At 43.4% G+C, this 15,606-nt stretch overlaps 1 protein-coding gene across 1 annotated transcript in view; it reads right to left on the minus strand.

Moving 5' to 3' along the window:
* The window catches only part of LOC115149139 (protocadherin-1-like), a 176,447-nt gene extending 168,855 nt beyond the window's left edge, over window positions 1–7,592 (minus strand). Inside the window, exon 1 of the mRNA XM_029691693.1 lies at window positions 7,010–7,592. The gene's annotated coding sequence lies outside the window, so the exon portion shown is untranslated. The remainder of the gene's footprint in view (window positions 1–7,009) is intronic.
* Window positions 7,593–15,606: the final 8,014 nt, after the last annotated feature.

Below are 15,606 nucleotides of genomic sequence, written 5' to 3' on the forward strand. Positions count from 1 at the left end.
TACTAGCTGCCACTGATTCCCTTTTTTCCCCTTTCTGTTTATTGGTTTCACCTGTTTTGTGTTAGGCTGATTAGTCAGGTTATTTTAGCCAGTAGGCCTGCCTGCTCTGTGTGCGGGATTGTTTGTGTGTTGCATCTGTGCACGCTTCTGTCTCAGGTGTTTCGGTCGTGGGTTTTCTCCAGACAGTGTTTGGGGCATTTGTTTTGTGTGCGCCCTGAATCTTAGTGGGGTGGCTTATGTCCGCCGTTTGTGCAAATAAAGCACTACCCTGTACTCTCTGCTTCCTGCGCCTGACTTCGCACCCACTACACCCAAGTCCTTACAGTGCTTGAAATCCAATACTTGACTGAGGGACCTTACAGATGTTGTCAACCCAAATTTTACTTCTGAACTAATTTAGGCTTGCCTAAACAAAAGGTGTGAATACTTATGCAACGACTATAGTTGAGTTATTCATTTGTAAAAATGTGTAGAATAAAATTATTACTTTGACATTATGGAGTATTTTGTATAGATCAATGAAAACAAATACATCTATTTCAATCCCTCTTTTTAACGCAGCAAAATGTGAAAAAAGTTCAAGAGGGTGTAGACTTTCTATAAGCACTGTATACACTATATATAGATATACACACAAACGTATGTGGACACCCCTTCAAATGACTGGATTTGTCTTTCAGCCACACCCATTGCTGACAGGTTTATAATATCAAGTACACAGCCATACAATCTCCATAGACAAACATTGGCAGTAGAATGGCCCATATTGAAGAGCTAAGTGACTTTCAACGTGTCATCGTCATAGGATGCCACCTTTCCAGCAAGTCAGTTAGTCCAATTTCTGCCCTCTTAGAGCTGAAATGGGTTTCCATGGCCGAGCAGCCGCACACAAGCCTAAGATCACCATGCGCAATGTCAAGCGTCAGCTGGAGTGGTGTAAAGCTTGCTGCCATTGGACTGTGGAGCAGTTGAAACGCATTCTCTGGAGTGATGAATCACACTTCACCATCTGGCAGTCCAACGGACGAATCTGGGTTTTGCGGATGCCAGGACAACGCTACCTGTCCGAATGCATAGTACCAACTGTAAAGTTTGGTAGAGGAGGAATAATGGTCTGGGGCTGTTTTTCATGGTTTGGGCTAGGCCCCTTAGTTCCAGTGAAGGGAATTCTTAACACTTCAGCATACAATTACATTCTATATGATTCTGTGCTTTCAACTTTGTGGCAACAGTTTGGGGAAGGCCCTTTCCTGTTTCAGCATGATAATGCCCCTTGTGCACAAAGCGAGGTCCATACAGAAATTATTTGTTGAGATCGGTGTGGAAGAACTGGGCTGGGCTGCACAGAGCCTTTACTTCAAAGCCAACAGCGAGCCAGGCCTAATTCCCCAACATCAGCGCCAGATGCCACTATTGCTCTTGTGGCTGAATGGAAGCAAGTCCCGGTAGCAATGTAGTGGAAAGCCTTCCCAGAAGAGTGGAGGCTGTTATAGCAGCAAAGTGGGGACCAACTCCATATTAATGCCCATGATTTTGGAATGAGATGTTCGACAAGCAGGTGTCCACATACGTTTGGTCATAAAATATATAAAAACAGTATACATATCTAATCTCAGCAAAAAAAGAAACGTCCTCTCACTATCAACTGCGTTTTATTTTCAGAAAACTTAAATATGTGTAAATATGTCTATGAACATAACAAGATTAAACAACTGAGACATAAACTGAACACGTTCCACAGACATGTGACTAACAGAAATGAAATAACGTGTCCCTGAACAAAGGGGGGGTCAAATTCAAAAGTAACAGTCAGTATCTGGTGTGGCCACCAGCTGAATTAAGTACTGCAGTGCATCTCCTCCTCATGGACTGCACCAGATTTGCCAGTTCTTGCTGTGAAATGTTACCCCACTCTTCCACCAAGGCACCTGCAAGTTCCCGGACATTTCTGGGGGGATTGGCCCTAGCCCTCCGATCCAACAGGTCCCAGACGTGCTCAATGGGATTGAGATCCGGGCTCTTCGCTGGCCATGGCAGAACACTGACATTGCTGTCTTGCAGGAAATCACGCACAGAACGAGCAGTATGGCTGGTGGCATTGTCATGCCAGGATGAGCCTGCAGGAAGGGTACCACATGAGGGAGGATGTCTTCCCTGTAATGCACAGCATTGAGATTGCCTGCAATGACAACAAGCTCAGTCCGGTGATGCTGTGACACATCGCCCAGACCATGACGGACCCTCCACCTCCAAATCGATCCGGCTCCAGAATACAGGCCTCGGTGTAACGCTCATTCCTTTGACGATAAACACAAATTCGACCATCACCCCTGGTGAGACAGAAGCGCGACTCATCAGTGAAGAGCACTTTTTGCCAGTCCTGTCTGGTCCATCGACGGTGGATTTGTGCCCATAGGCGACATTGTTGCCGGTGATGTCTGGTGAGGATCTGCCTTAGAACAGGCCTACAAGCCCTCAGTCCAGCCTCTCTCAGCCTATTGCAGACAGTCTGAGCACTGATGGAGGTATTGTGCGTTCCTGGTGTAACTCGGGCAGTTGTTGTTGCCATCCTGTACCTGTCCCGCAGGTGTGATGTTCGGATGTACCGATCCTGTGCAGGTGTTGTCACACGTGCTCTGCCACTGCGAGGATGATCAGCTGTCTGTCCTGTCTCCCTGTAGTGCTGTGTTAGGCGTCTCACAGTACGGACATTGCAATTTATTGCCCTGGCCACATCTGCAATTTATTGCCCTGGCCATGTCTCCTTGTAGCATGCTTCCTTGTAGCATGCCTAAGGCACGTTCAAGCAGATGAGCAGGGACCCTGGGCATCTTTCTTTTGGTGTTTTTCAGAGTCAGTAGAAAGGCCTCTTTAGTGTCCTAAGTTTTCATAACTGTGACCTTAATGGCCTACTGTCGGTAAGCTGTTAGTGTCTTAATGACCGTTTCACAGGTGCATGTTCATTAATTGTTTGTGGTTCATTGAACAAGCATGGGAAACAGTGTTTTAACCCTTTACAATGAAGATCTGTGAAGTTATTTGGATTTTTACAAATTGTCTTTGAAAAACAGGGTCCTGAAAAAGGGATGTTTCTTTGTTTGCTATATATATACATACATACATACATACATATACACTGCTCAAAAAAATAAAGGGAACACTTAAACAACACAATGTAACTCCAAGTCAATCACACTTATGTGAAATCAAACTATCCACTTAGGAAGCAACACTGATTGACAATACATTTCACATGCTGTTGTGCAAATGGAATAGACAACAGGTGGAAATTATAGGCAATTAGCAAGACACCCCCAATAAAGGAGTGGTTCTGCAGGTGGTAACCACAGACCACTTCTCAGTTCCTATGCTTCCTGGCTGATGTTTTGGTCACTTTTGAATGCTGGCGGTGCTTTCACTCTAGTGGTAGCATGAGACGGAGTCTACAACCCACACAAGTGGCTCAGGTAGTGCAGCTCATCCAGGATGGCACATCAATGCGAGCTGTAGCAAGAAGGTTCGCTGTGTCTGTCAGCGTAGTGTCCAGAGCATGGAGGCGCTACCAGGAGACAGGCCAGTACATCAGGAGACGTGGAGGAGGCCGTAGGAGGGCAACAACCCAGCAGCAGGACCGCTACCTCTGCCTTTGTGCAAGGAGGAGCAGGAGAAGCACTGCCAGAGCCCTGCAAAATTACCTCCAGCAGGCGACAAATGTGCATGTGTCTGCTCAAACGGTCAGAAACAGACTCCATGAGGGTGGTATGAGGGCCCGACGTCCACAGGTGGGGGTTGTGCTTACAGCCAAACACCGTGCAGGACGTTTGGCATTTGCCAGAGAACATCAAGATTGGCAAATTCACCACTGGCGCCCTGTGCTCTTCACAGATGAAAGCAGGTTCACACTGAGCATGTGACAGACACGTGACAGCGTCTGGAGACGCCGTGGAGAACGTTCTGCTGCCTGCAACATCCTCCAGCATGACCGGTTTGGCGTTGGGTCAGTCATGGGGGGGGTGGCATTTCTTTGGGGGGCCGCACAGCCCTCCATGTGCTCGCCAGAGGTAGCCTGACTGCCGAGATGAGATCCTCAGACCCCTTGTGAGACCATATGCTGGTGCGGTTGGCCCTGGGTTCCTCCTAATGCAAGACAATGCTAGACCTCATGTGGCTGGAGTGTGTCAGCAGTTCCTGCAAGAGGAATGCATTGATGCTATGGACTGGCCCGCCCGTTCCCCAGACCTGAATCCAATTGAGCACATCTGTGACATCATGTCTCGCTCCATCCACCAACGCCACATTTCACCACAGACTGTCCAGGAGTTGGCGGATGCTTTAGTCCAGGTCTGGGAGGAGATCCCTCAGGAGACCATCCGCCACCTCATCAGGAGCATGCCCAGGCATTGTAGGGAGGTCATACAGGCACGTGGAGGCCACACACACTACTGAGCCTCATTTTGACTTGTTTTAAGGACATTACATCAAAGTTGGATCAGCCTATAGTGTGGTTTTCCACTTTAATTTTGAGTGTGACTCCAAATCCAGACCTCCATGGGTTGATAAATTGGATTTCCATTGATTATTTTTGTGTGATTTTGTTGTCAGCGCATTCAACTATGTAAAGAAAAAAGTATTTAATAAGATTATTTCTTTCATTCAGATCTAGGATGTGTTGTTTAAGTGTTCCCTTTATTTTTTTGAGCAGTATATTACCATTCAAAAGTTGGGGGTCACCTAGAAATGTCCTTGAATACAGTGTAGACATTGTTAATGTTGTAAATTACTATTGTAGCTGGATACGGCAGATTTTTAATGGAATATCAACACAGGCCCAATATCAGCAACCATCACTCCTGTGTTCCAATGGCACATTGTGTTAACTAATCCAAGTTTATCATTTCTAAAGGCTAATTGATCTTTAGAAAACCCTTTTGCAATTATGTTAGCACTGTCACGCACTGATCTGTTTCCCGTTTTTGCGATTGTCTCCACCCCCCTCCAGGTGTCGCCCATCTTCCCCATTATCCCCTGTGTATTTACACCTGTGTTATCGGTTTGTCTGTTGCCAGTTCGTCTTGTCAAGCTTACCAGCGTTTGTCCTGTCAGCACCTGTCTTTCCCCAGCCTCTTTTTTTCGCCCTCCTGGTTATTGACCCTTGCCTGTCCTGACCCTGAACCCGCCCGCACGCCTGACCATTCTGCCTGCCCAGGACACTTCCTGCCGTCCTGTACCTTTGCCCTTATCTGGATGTCTGACCTGACCCTGAGCCTGCCTGCCTGCCTGCCATTCTGTACCTTTGCCTCTGTTGCTGTAACAAATAGTTACTTCGACAGGGTCTGCATCTGGCTCTTACCTTGTCCTGATTAAAGAAGCAATAAAACTGGCCTTCTTTAGACTAGTTGAGTATCTGGAGCATCAGCATTTGGGGGTTCGATTACAGGCTCAAAATGGGCAGAAACAAAGACTTTTATAATGAAACTTGTCAGTCTATTCTTGTTCTGAGAAATGAAGGCTATTATATGCGAAAAATTGCCATGAAATGGAAGATCTCGTACAACGATGTGTACTACTCCCTTCACAGAACAGCGCATACTGGCTCTAACCAGAGTAGAAAGAGGAGTGGGAGGCCCTGGTGCACAACTGAGCAAGAGGACAAGTACATTAGAGTGTCTAGATTGAAAAACAGATGCCACACAAGTCCTCAACTGGCAGCTTCATTAAATAGTACCCGCAAAAAAACAGTCTCAACATCAACAGTGAAGAGGCGACTCCGGGATGCCGGACTCAGATTTGTATATTGTATATATATACATTTTTTGCATTGTGTGTATTGCTCGGTATTACTGCACTGTTGGAGCTAGAAACACAAGCATTTCACGCCACCTACGATAACATCTGTGAATCTGTGCACAGGACCAATATTGATATTTTTCAGAGCGGTCAAATGACCAATTAGTGAAAACAAATATTTTAAATTGGGTTCCCTGTCTAAATGCAGCCGATAGGCAGTCCAATTCTGATATCATCCTCCCCACTAACTGTTTTTTGACCAATCAGATCAGCTCTGAAAAAGATATTGATGTGAAAAGATCTAAGACCAATTAGCGGAAGATCAGAATTGGGCTGCCTGTGTAAACACAGCCTTAGATTCTCAGACTAAACTAATTCCTGTAGAGCTAGTCTATACACTTCATATCGATATGAGTAGCCAGCCTATAGACTGTATATGATTATTGATAAGACAACAATAATGTCTTAGCTAATCACCAAGAGAATAAATCCTTACCCATTCTCTGCCCATGTGTATTGTTGGTCAATATATGTGGGAGGGGTAGCCCCTATGAACGTACAGTATGGACAGAGCATAGGTGTGAATCACTAATGAAATGCTTCCAGTCTCTGTAATATGAAATGATGTACTGAAGAGCTGCGTCTTGAGTCATGTATAACAAATCATTCATAGTTAAAATTAGTTTTAATATGTGGGCTGGTAAACTTGATAGGCGATGCTAAACGAATATGGTCTGTATGTCTGGTCAGTATTTGCAGAGATCTGGTCGATAGGAGATCTCTTGCCCTCACTGCGGGAAGTGAGGGGGGGGGGGGGTAGAGTGATGACTCCATACCTTTAAGGGCTTTTAGTCACACAAGTGTCTGATTCAAGCTCTTGCACCTGCTTAATCGGATTCTCGGGAAACGAACTAATGGGGAGTGGTTTGCATTATCAATCTTTTAATGTGTAAACATGTACACTAGGCTATTTAGTGACTGACTGTAGCCTTATCTGTATAGAATACCAACATTTGGTTATTTCTTTTTTGGATATAACACAGATGCTGACCTAAAAACAAATGTATTAGCAATTATGCCTACAGCAATTAATGATCTTAACATCAGGCATAATAACCCATTTAGAAATAGAGAAAGAACGGCTGACTTTTAGCTTAAACATGACATACTGCACAAGCATTTCTCTTGGATGGCATTATTCTGGTTTTATGCAAATATTTACCTTCGTAAAAGACTTCTTAGGATGCGCTTCCCCAAATCTTGCCTGGGTTTAGGGTTGTTTTTCCTTCTGTCGTCCCAGAGACAGGTATCTAACCCTCAAACCTCAGTCTCAATGAATGATTTCAAATACTGTATCACGAAGACGAAAAAATCCCCAGTTGAGAGAAAATCCATTAGGACCATAGATAACTTGTCATTTAAATTCGAGGAATCCATTCCCATGTCATTATGCAGCCATCAATGTTACCACTGGCAAAAAAACGCTATTTTTCTGACCGAGAAAAATACCACAAATCAAGCTAAGATATTTATTTCGTTTTTATAGATAGTCAATAGCAATGAACTCTTTAGGATTCTGCCCGTGACGTTCAATTGCTTATCTCTACTCTAAAATAATGTTGCAACTGCACCTTAACGAAGATATGCGCTCATCTTTGACGTATGGCACAAGTTTCTCAAGCATTGCGAACTACAGATTCAACGATATTTTAAAACGCGTTTAAAATGTAAGTAACTTGTCTTCATCACAGCACGGAATATGTCGCCGAGAGGAGTAGCCTAAACGAAGCACGTTTGCTATGAGAAAGCAAGTTGGGATAATTTTTCAGCACTTGCTCTGCTCTCTAGACCGCGCATCAGAGCGTAGGAGGAGGTGGAGCTCCAGCCACGGAACCGCTCTCAGCCTCAGCAACTTCTCATCCACATCACTTTATGCCACAGACTTACACTGGGATTTTATCAACTACCGAAAACATAATATTGGAACTTCCACACTAGGCTATATGTTAAAACAAAGGGTGGCTGAAATTAATTATTATTATAGGCTACTTAAGCTCATGCATTATTCCATCTCCAGAAGGGTGTTTCTAGATGGACAGGTTCCAGGTGTGATGTTATGCGTCAATAACCTCATGATTAATGTTTTTCACAAACTTCTAAAAACCTCTACTCACATATGTGATTATTTACTTGTTGATATATTCAATTGATCAGCTTTTGGCATTAGTTTGAGTGTAATGGAATCCAATTCAGCAGAGAAAAGCACAAGGGGTGCTTTTTGCTCTTTTGGCGCCACCCTGAGGTGACTAGTTTATAGGGAGAAACAGAATGAATACACCATGCTGCCATCTTGTCTAAAATATTAGAAAATAGGCAGGCTACTGTATACATGGAATCTTTATTTGATGTGATGATTCATTGGGGCAGTACATCTATAGCCCAGTCATGTGTCTCCTAGTCCCCATTTGTGAAAGGGGTAGCACATCAGTGGTCTCTGTGAACAGACAATTTGCAACAGCTCCTTAACCAAGGCATTGCATTGCTGAACCTCACAAACTCCTCATACTGTGAGTTATCAATTAAAAGATGCAGGTGGGTTTAGTTAAATAACATTGCTTTGGGCTATAAATCATCATTACTCAATGGGGAACACCATGTCCCTCTCAACAGCCCGGCCTCCCAGTCCTCCCCCCACACTCCTTCCTTGCCACTGACACCAGTGATCATAGCTGCTGAGCATAAGCAGTGGCCCAGGAACAATGAGTCAAACACAATGCTCTGACACAAAGGAGAGTCCTGAACGTCTTACTCTGGAGGAAACATTATTTCCCCTCTTTCCACCCCTGGTAAAAGCAGCCTTTATCAGAGTTCACATCTCTGATCGACACTCCTCCTCCAGTCTCTCATTATCTGCAAACAAACCGCTGTTGGGTTACCTCTCCAGGGTACTCATTAGGGGCTGCCACTCAAACGCACAGCGGCCCGCAGCCAATCGTGGCAAAGCTTCCACCCACACACACCGGAGGGGTCAGAAGTGACATGTTGCCAAAATTCAGGTCTTAAACAATGTCTGACTCTCACAATGTTATTCTTAAAACATTTGCATGTCTGACTCCAAGCCCCCAAACATTGGCTGGTGGTGACGACCTCTGGAGAAGGACAGACACATATAGGTCACGTTAATGAGCAGGAACACCAGTGGGTGGACATGATAGGTCCTGCCTGGTGATCTCTCACTTTCCCAATGTAAAATAGTTGCCATCCAGTCATGTGTGTCCACCTGTTGATGAGGGTTTTTTGTATTCCTAATGAAGGTGTTAATTATGACCACTGTTTTGTCCAGTCAGTCAGTCAATCAATCATTTAATTTAGAGAATACAACAACCCACCTCTTCTGCGCATCTGAGTTTAAGTTTGATCTTGAGAACCCAAGGGGGTATACCCTTGCTTGGCTACCCAGACTCTTTGCTCCGGCCAAATGCTACGCCATGCCCATGGACGTCAGTTTCTTCTCCGCAATGACTCTGGATCTGAGTACCTCCCCAACCCGTCACCGAATATGAACACATTCAGGGCCGTCTGATTGGTCCAGAAGCCGATGGGTTGGGCCAGAGCCAGAACACACATGGGTAAAACGGTAGTTTGAAAATTGTCATTGGCTTTGATACGCTGATTGGTTAGAGACGATCCAAATCGCTGAATACTTTGTTTTATACAACGCCCCTCATCACAACAAATGACTCCATGGTAGTCTCAGACTAAAGTATGTAGTGAACGACATAGCAGTGGAAGAATTTAGTTTGAGTTGTCAGGCTAGGTATACCCAGCCCTTGAGTTCTCAATTGAACGTACGTTATGGCCCACAGCTGGATCAATTAGCTATAATCCTGACACTCTGTTTTAACATTTAGAAACGTTAATAATCCTCACTTGCGATTCAGTTTTGGAAACCTTTCACATCAGGGAGAAATAATCCTTTAAACACAAAATATACACTTACTGTACGCAATTTAGCAAAGCTGCATCCTGGTTGCACCCATCAAAATAAAATAAAAAAACAACCACCAGCTGAGGTACCAAACTTCCTCCCCAGTTACGCTCCATTGGAGACGTTTGAAGCAAAAAATGGATGGAAGGAAGTGTAGTCTCGGTTGGAGGCGGTGTTCTTTAAAATAAAGCCGGGTGCTACTTTCCTAAACTATTATTATTTTATATGAAAGTTAAGTTCCAAATGTTTCCAAAACTGTAATGTGTGCAAGGCATATGAGCATTTGGGCAGTGTTGGAGCTTTGGGGAATTTTCCTCACAAGGCTAAAGGGGACATCCAATGGCTAAATATAATGCAATTGGAGTCATGAATAAGGGCAAAGTTTAAGTGTGTTTCCAACACAGCAGCGACATTCTTCTTCCAAAGACCTCTCAAAGTAGGTGGACATTTATTTACAATCATTTGGTCCCAATGCTCATTGATTACAGCCAGAAGACGTTCACAAGATTTTGAGCTCCTAGAGTAACCATGAAATATACCATCCCCATGTTTGATTCCCACACTTCGGCCAGGTGTTCATTTTTCAAGATGTAATGATCTCTTTGGGTTAGAGCAGCCACTGAACAGATTAATTGTGGGTAGTGATAATGTCTGAGTACAAATGACCTACTCCACCGCATGACACTTTCTTAGAATCAGGAAGCTTTTGTTTCCTGATTGTGTGACACTGGTGACTAATTTGCAGTACAATTTGTGGTAATGACAGCCGACCCTGCTGTCAATCACCTGTAGTTCAGATTTTAATGGAAAAATACTTTATAATGATGTACTGTACAGTGTGTTCAGTCCGTGTGTGTGTGTGTGCGTGCGTGCGCAAGCACACGTGTGCATGAGGAAGAGAGAGAAAACGTAATATTTTGTGAATCACAAACAAAGCTGTTTGATTATGCCTTTGTTCAGAGAGGAGATGGGTTTGACATTTCAGCACACAATATACCTTTGCACTCGAACAGGAGAATAGATTTCTTCATGAAAAATGTTTGATTGTCTCTTGCAATGTGTCTTTATCACAAAGGGCTATTTCATGCAAGAGCTCTGTCGATTTGTTTAAAATGTATAATTCACTAACAATTTGAAGGGAATTCAAGAGTTTGTGTTTGTGCTTCATTGTACAGTTTGCTACACCTTCCTGCTAATGATTCATCATCGTCGGGGCCTCAGTGGAGAGGATCAAGAGCGTGAAGTTCCTCAGTGTCCACATCACTGAGGACTTAACATGGTCCTGTTACACCAACACAGCCGTGAATAAGGCATGGCAGTGCCTCTTCTCCCTCAGGACACTGAAACGATTTAGCATGGCCCCTCAGATCCTTAAGAACATTTACAGTTGCACCATCGACACCATCCTGACTGGTTGTATTACCGTCTGGTATGGCAACTGCACCGCCCTTGACCGAAAGGCCCTACAGAGGGTGGTGCGAACAGCCCAGCACATCACTGGGGGTGAGCCCCCAACCATCCAGGACGACAGGCGGTATCTAAGAAAGGCCAGAAAAACTGCCAAAGACGCCAACCACCCGAGAGATGGACTGTTCTCCATGCTCCCATCCAGAAGGTGGTACCAGTGAATCAAGGCTCAGACCAACAGAGCCCTAAAAAGTTTCTATCCCTGGCCATAATATTGTTAAATGGCTAACCACTACTGCTCCCCCACAACTATGCTGCTGCTAAAATGATTATTGATTAGATTTAGTACTACCACTACGCTGCTGTTCATTAAATATTGCTTGCCATTACCATTAGTGTATATCTATTTATGCTGCTACTTTTCACTATTGCTCCTGTTTACATGTATATATTACTGCAAGTATTTAGATATCCCTGCTACAAGTCACTTTTCAGCCCTGTTTACATGTAGTGTATATCTGCCTATCACACACACACTCACCACCACGCGAACACCCACCCACCACTTATGCTACTGCCATGCTGTGTACTTTTAGTATTATTATCTATCCTGTTACCTATCACTTTCTTCCTAATCCCTGCCTATACAGAATGTACATGTCTAGCTCACTACTCCAGTATCTCTGCACATTGTACATTTGGTACTGGCACTGACCCTGTATATAGCTTCCTCTTTTTTGTTGTTGTTTTTTATTATTAGTTGATATTGAATACTGCACTGTTGGGTAGGGCTTGCATGTCACTGTACTTGTGCATGTGACAAATATTACTTGAACATCATAGTTACCTAATAATATACATTTGTTTCCTCTCAAACCTAGACTGTGGGACAGGGTACCGTTGAAAGTGCACTTTTTGCTCATTCTAGTCAGTCAACATCAATTTGCGCAATCTCTTGGCATTAGTGATCACAACTGAAATTAAGATATTGTTTTGGACTGGCAAAAGGAGAGGGAGAGAGATGAGTGCAAAAGTGGAAACCATAGTTGACAATCCAGGCAGAATTGGGTCTGACAGGACAAGGGATGAGACAGTGGCTGGTTTGATCTCTTGATTAGCCACTTGAAATACTACAGTGCTGTTTGATTCTCCACACAGCTCTCCTGATGTCCCCATATCTGCATATTATGAGAGGAGGCCCAAAGGAAGGGAAGAGAGCAACACATTAGAACAGAAACAGAGAGCATGTGTCCCGTGTTGCTCTCCCTTGTTTTTCTCCCAATCGGTTTCCCGATAGCGATTAAATTTAGGCTCACAAGTGTTTTAACGATGCAACTTCCCTACAACGGCAGAAGATGTAACAGCTTTCTCCATTCAAATCTTACCTAACATTACAATTATTTCACAATACTGACGACGACTCAGCTCCTAGAGAGATGTTGCCACCTACGGCTGCAAATATTGAGGCAGCTTATTCTAATGCATACCCAATAAAAATGCACTAAATAAACAATTTAGCACATCATTGCACACGTTAGACAACACATCATAAATATATTGAGACACATTACAGACAGTAGCTTACAAATAGAACTCAATTGATTGAACATGAAATGTATTTCAGTGTGATTGAAATAGCTAGGCCTATAGCCTACTGTTTATGTTTTAATGCAGTAATTTCGGTTTTCATTTGAAGCATATTTTTATACGTTGCTTGTTTGTATCAATTGCAAAGAAATTGGCAACTTTGTATTATAATCAACTTTTTTCTGAAGTTATGGCATCAGAGATGGATAAACCATGTGATTCTATGTTTAACGGAGATCTTCTGTGTAGAAAATGACGTGGGAGGGCAAAAATGTATCTAACAACGCATTTAGCTGTTCTACAAGTGGTCTGAGGCAGGCGTTAGATTAAGATTGTTTTCAAGTGCAACATTAATAACAGTGGTTTTGGGAAACAGCTTGGAGATTTAACGATGCTCCCATGAAGGTTCTAACGATGAACTTAGCCTTAAGATGCTTTTGGGAAACCGGTACCGTCACCGGGACTATGTCCCACTCAACCGCCGATGACTTTGCAACCAGAGGGGGACCATACTTGTGAGTTTGGTTGAATACGTCTGTTCAGCATGTCTCCCTGCTCATGCATGTTTTCCTCTCCCCTCTATCATCTGCTTTGGACTGGACCATGGGCTGGGTTCCACAATCGCTTGATGACAACGGAACGACTGCCTAACGACTATATCTCTGGGACTGAACATATGGTTGGTGTGAATGCGTGTGGGAATGATGTGAACCGAAGATAGCTGTTTGATTAAAAATATTTTTAAATATTCATAACCTTATCTGTGTGGTGGCCTGGGACCTAAGAAATCTGTTTTTGACATCCCTTGAAGGTCTCACCGCACTTAAATGACACAGGGTGATTCTCCAAATGAGTTTGCCTTCAGCATTCCACCAGCCCACTCTCCAGCTCTATGTGAGCCAATGAATAGCCTTCACAGATCTGTGCTTTAATGCCTGTTCAGTTCAAATGTGAAGAAAGACTATCCTTGATTCATGCTAAATGGTTATAGGGAACTAATCTATACAGGTTCTGCAGATGGCATGCGGGGGTTGTGTTGTGTCAAGGTACAGCATGTATGGTAGGAGCCAGTAGAGGTGGGTGTTATTCTGTTTATCTCGGGACTAGTGTCATTAAGGTTGTGTCATGTCCAAACAGGCATGTAGTTATGCGCCAAGCAGTGTCGAACAGCTTGAGTAAGCAAACAAGGTTGAAAAGGAAGAGGGAGAGGGCATGAGTTAATTACCACTGAAAACGACACTTTATCACACACAGCACACACGCCAGTCTAATGCTCATTTATTTCAGCAGAGAGACAGACATCCGACAAACTATTTTTCAATATGCTTCCGTTGTGTTTGGATTACTACAAACTTTATTGTGCATAGTGTATTTCAGCACTCTATCAAATAGGCAGAGCAATTAGAAAATGTTTTATCATTGTCATCCAACCGAATAAGAATAGGCAGCAAAAATAGTGGAAGTTTCTTAGAATGACTATAAAACGGTAAGTTTGGATCCTGGACGTTGATTGGTGGATAGCCGTTATTTATTTATGATAATTAACATGACACCATAATGCCCTAATTACATTTCAAGTCTCAATGAGCATCCACAGCCCAGCCAGACATTTATTGACAATATTTCCCCATGCTTCTTGCCTAGTATTTAGTTTGGTACAGTGGGGTTAATATAATAAGCCTTGCTTTGTGCCTATCCAACCAGTGTAACATGTTGCTTTTTTTTGTCATCCCCACCCCCTATGCTTGCGTTGTATATTTATTTATTGCAGTTTTACAGCAAATTTCCTGCAATTCTACACATTTTGCCATGACTTATGTCATGTTAATATGATATTTGAGTAAGAGTGACTAACAAAATCAAATCGTGAACCCCTGAAGGTCAGGGCTCCTGGGCACATGCCCTGCATTCCCAGTTGGTAATTTGGCGATAATTACTACAAGTTCAGATAGTTGGCTAGACTAATTTAAAAATCTAAAACATTTTAACTGACATGGGCTAATTGAATGACTGTCAGTAAGTGACATGTAAAAAGAGGAAAACTGCTGATGCACAACCAAATTTCGAAATTGCACCTTGTGTTTTCTACTATTCTAACTCTCAACAATAAGATGAGACACCGACTCATTTTTACATTTGGTGACCTCATTTGTAGCTACGGTCCTGCTTTGTGCTGACAACTTCTCTGATCCAGGCAAATTAATTTATCAGGATCATTGTAATGCATACAGTGCCTTCGGAAAGTATTCAGACCCTGTCACGACTTCCACCGAAGGTGGCTCCTCTCCCTGTTCGGGCGGTGCTCGGCGGTCGTCGTCGCCAGCCTACTAGCTGCCACCGATCCCATTTTCCTTTTCATTTGTGTCTGTCTGTTTTTTCACACCTGTGTTCAGTTAGTTGATTTCGGTGGGTTTATCTACACCCCGCTGCATGCTAGGCTTTGTGCGGGATTATTTGTGTGTATTGCATGTTAGGGGTGCGTGCCTGCACCACGGGGTTTCGATTTATTTCGGTAATGTTACCGTGTGTTTTCGAGAATTTGTTTTTGGAGTCGAGGTTTCTCTTCCGTGTGTGCGATTAGTTTCCCTGTGGGTGGCGACTATGTTTGTGTGTGTTTTTCCCCACTTGTTTGTATTGTGAGTTCGGGACTGCCTTAATAAACGTTTTGTGCCACTGGAACTTCTTTGCTCTCCTGCTCCTGATTCCTACACCCCCCCTACTAGGAGGCATTGTTACAGACCCCTTGACTTTTTGCACATTTTTTTTACTTTACAGCCTTATTCGCAAATGTACTAAATATAAAAAACAAAAATACCTTATTTACATAAGTGTTCAGA

This window comes from Salmo trutta, chromosome 15, assembly GCF_901001165.1.
Source record: "Salmo trutta chromosome 15, fSalTru1.1, whole genome shotgun sequence".
NCBI classification, from domain to species: domain Eukaryota; kingdom Metazoa; phylum Chordata; class Actinopteri; order Salmoniformes; family Salmonidae; genus Salmo; species Salmo trutta.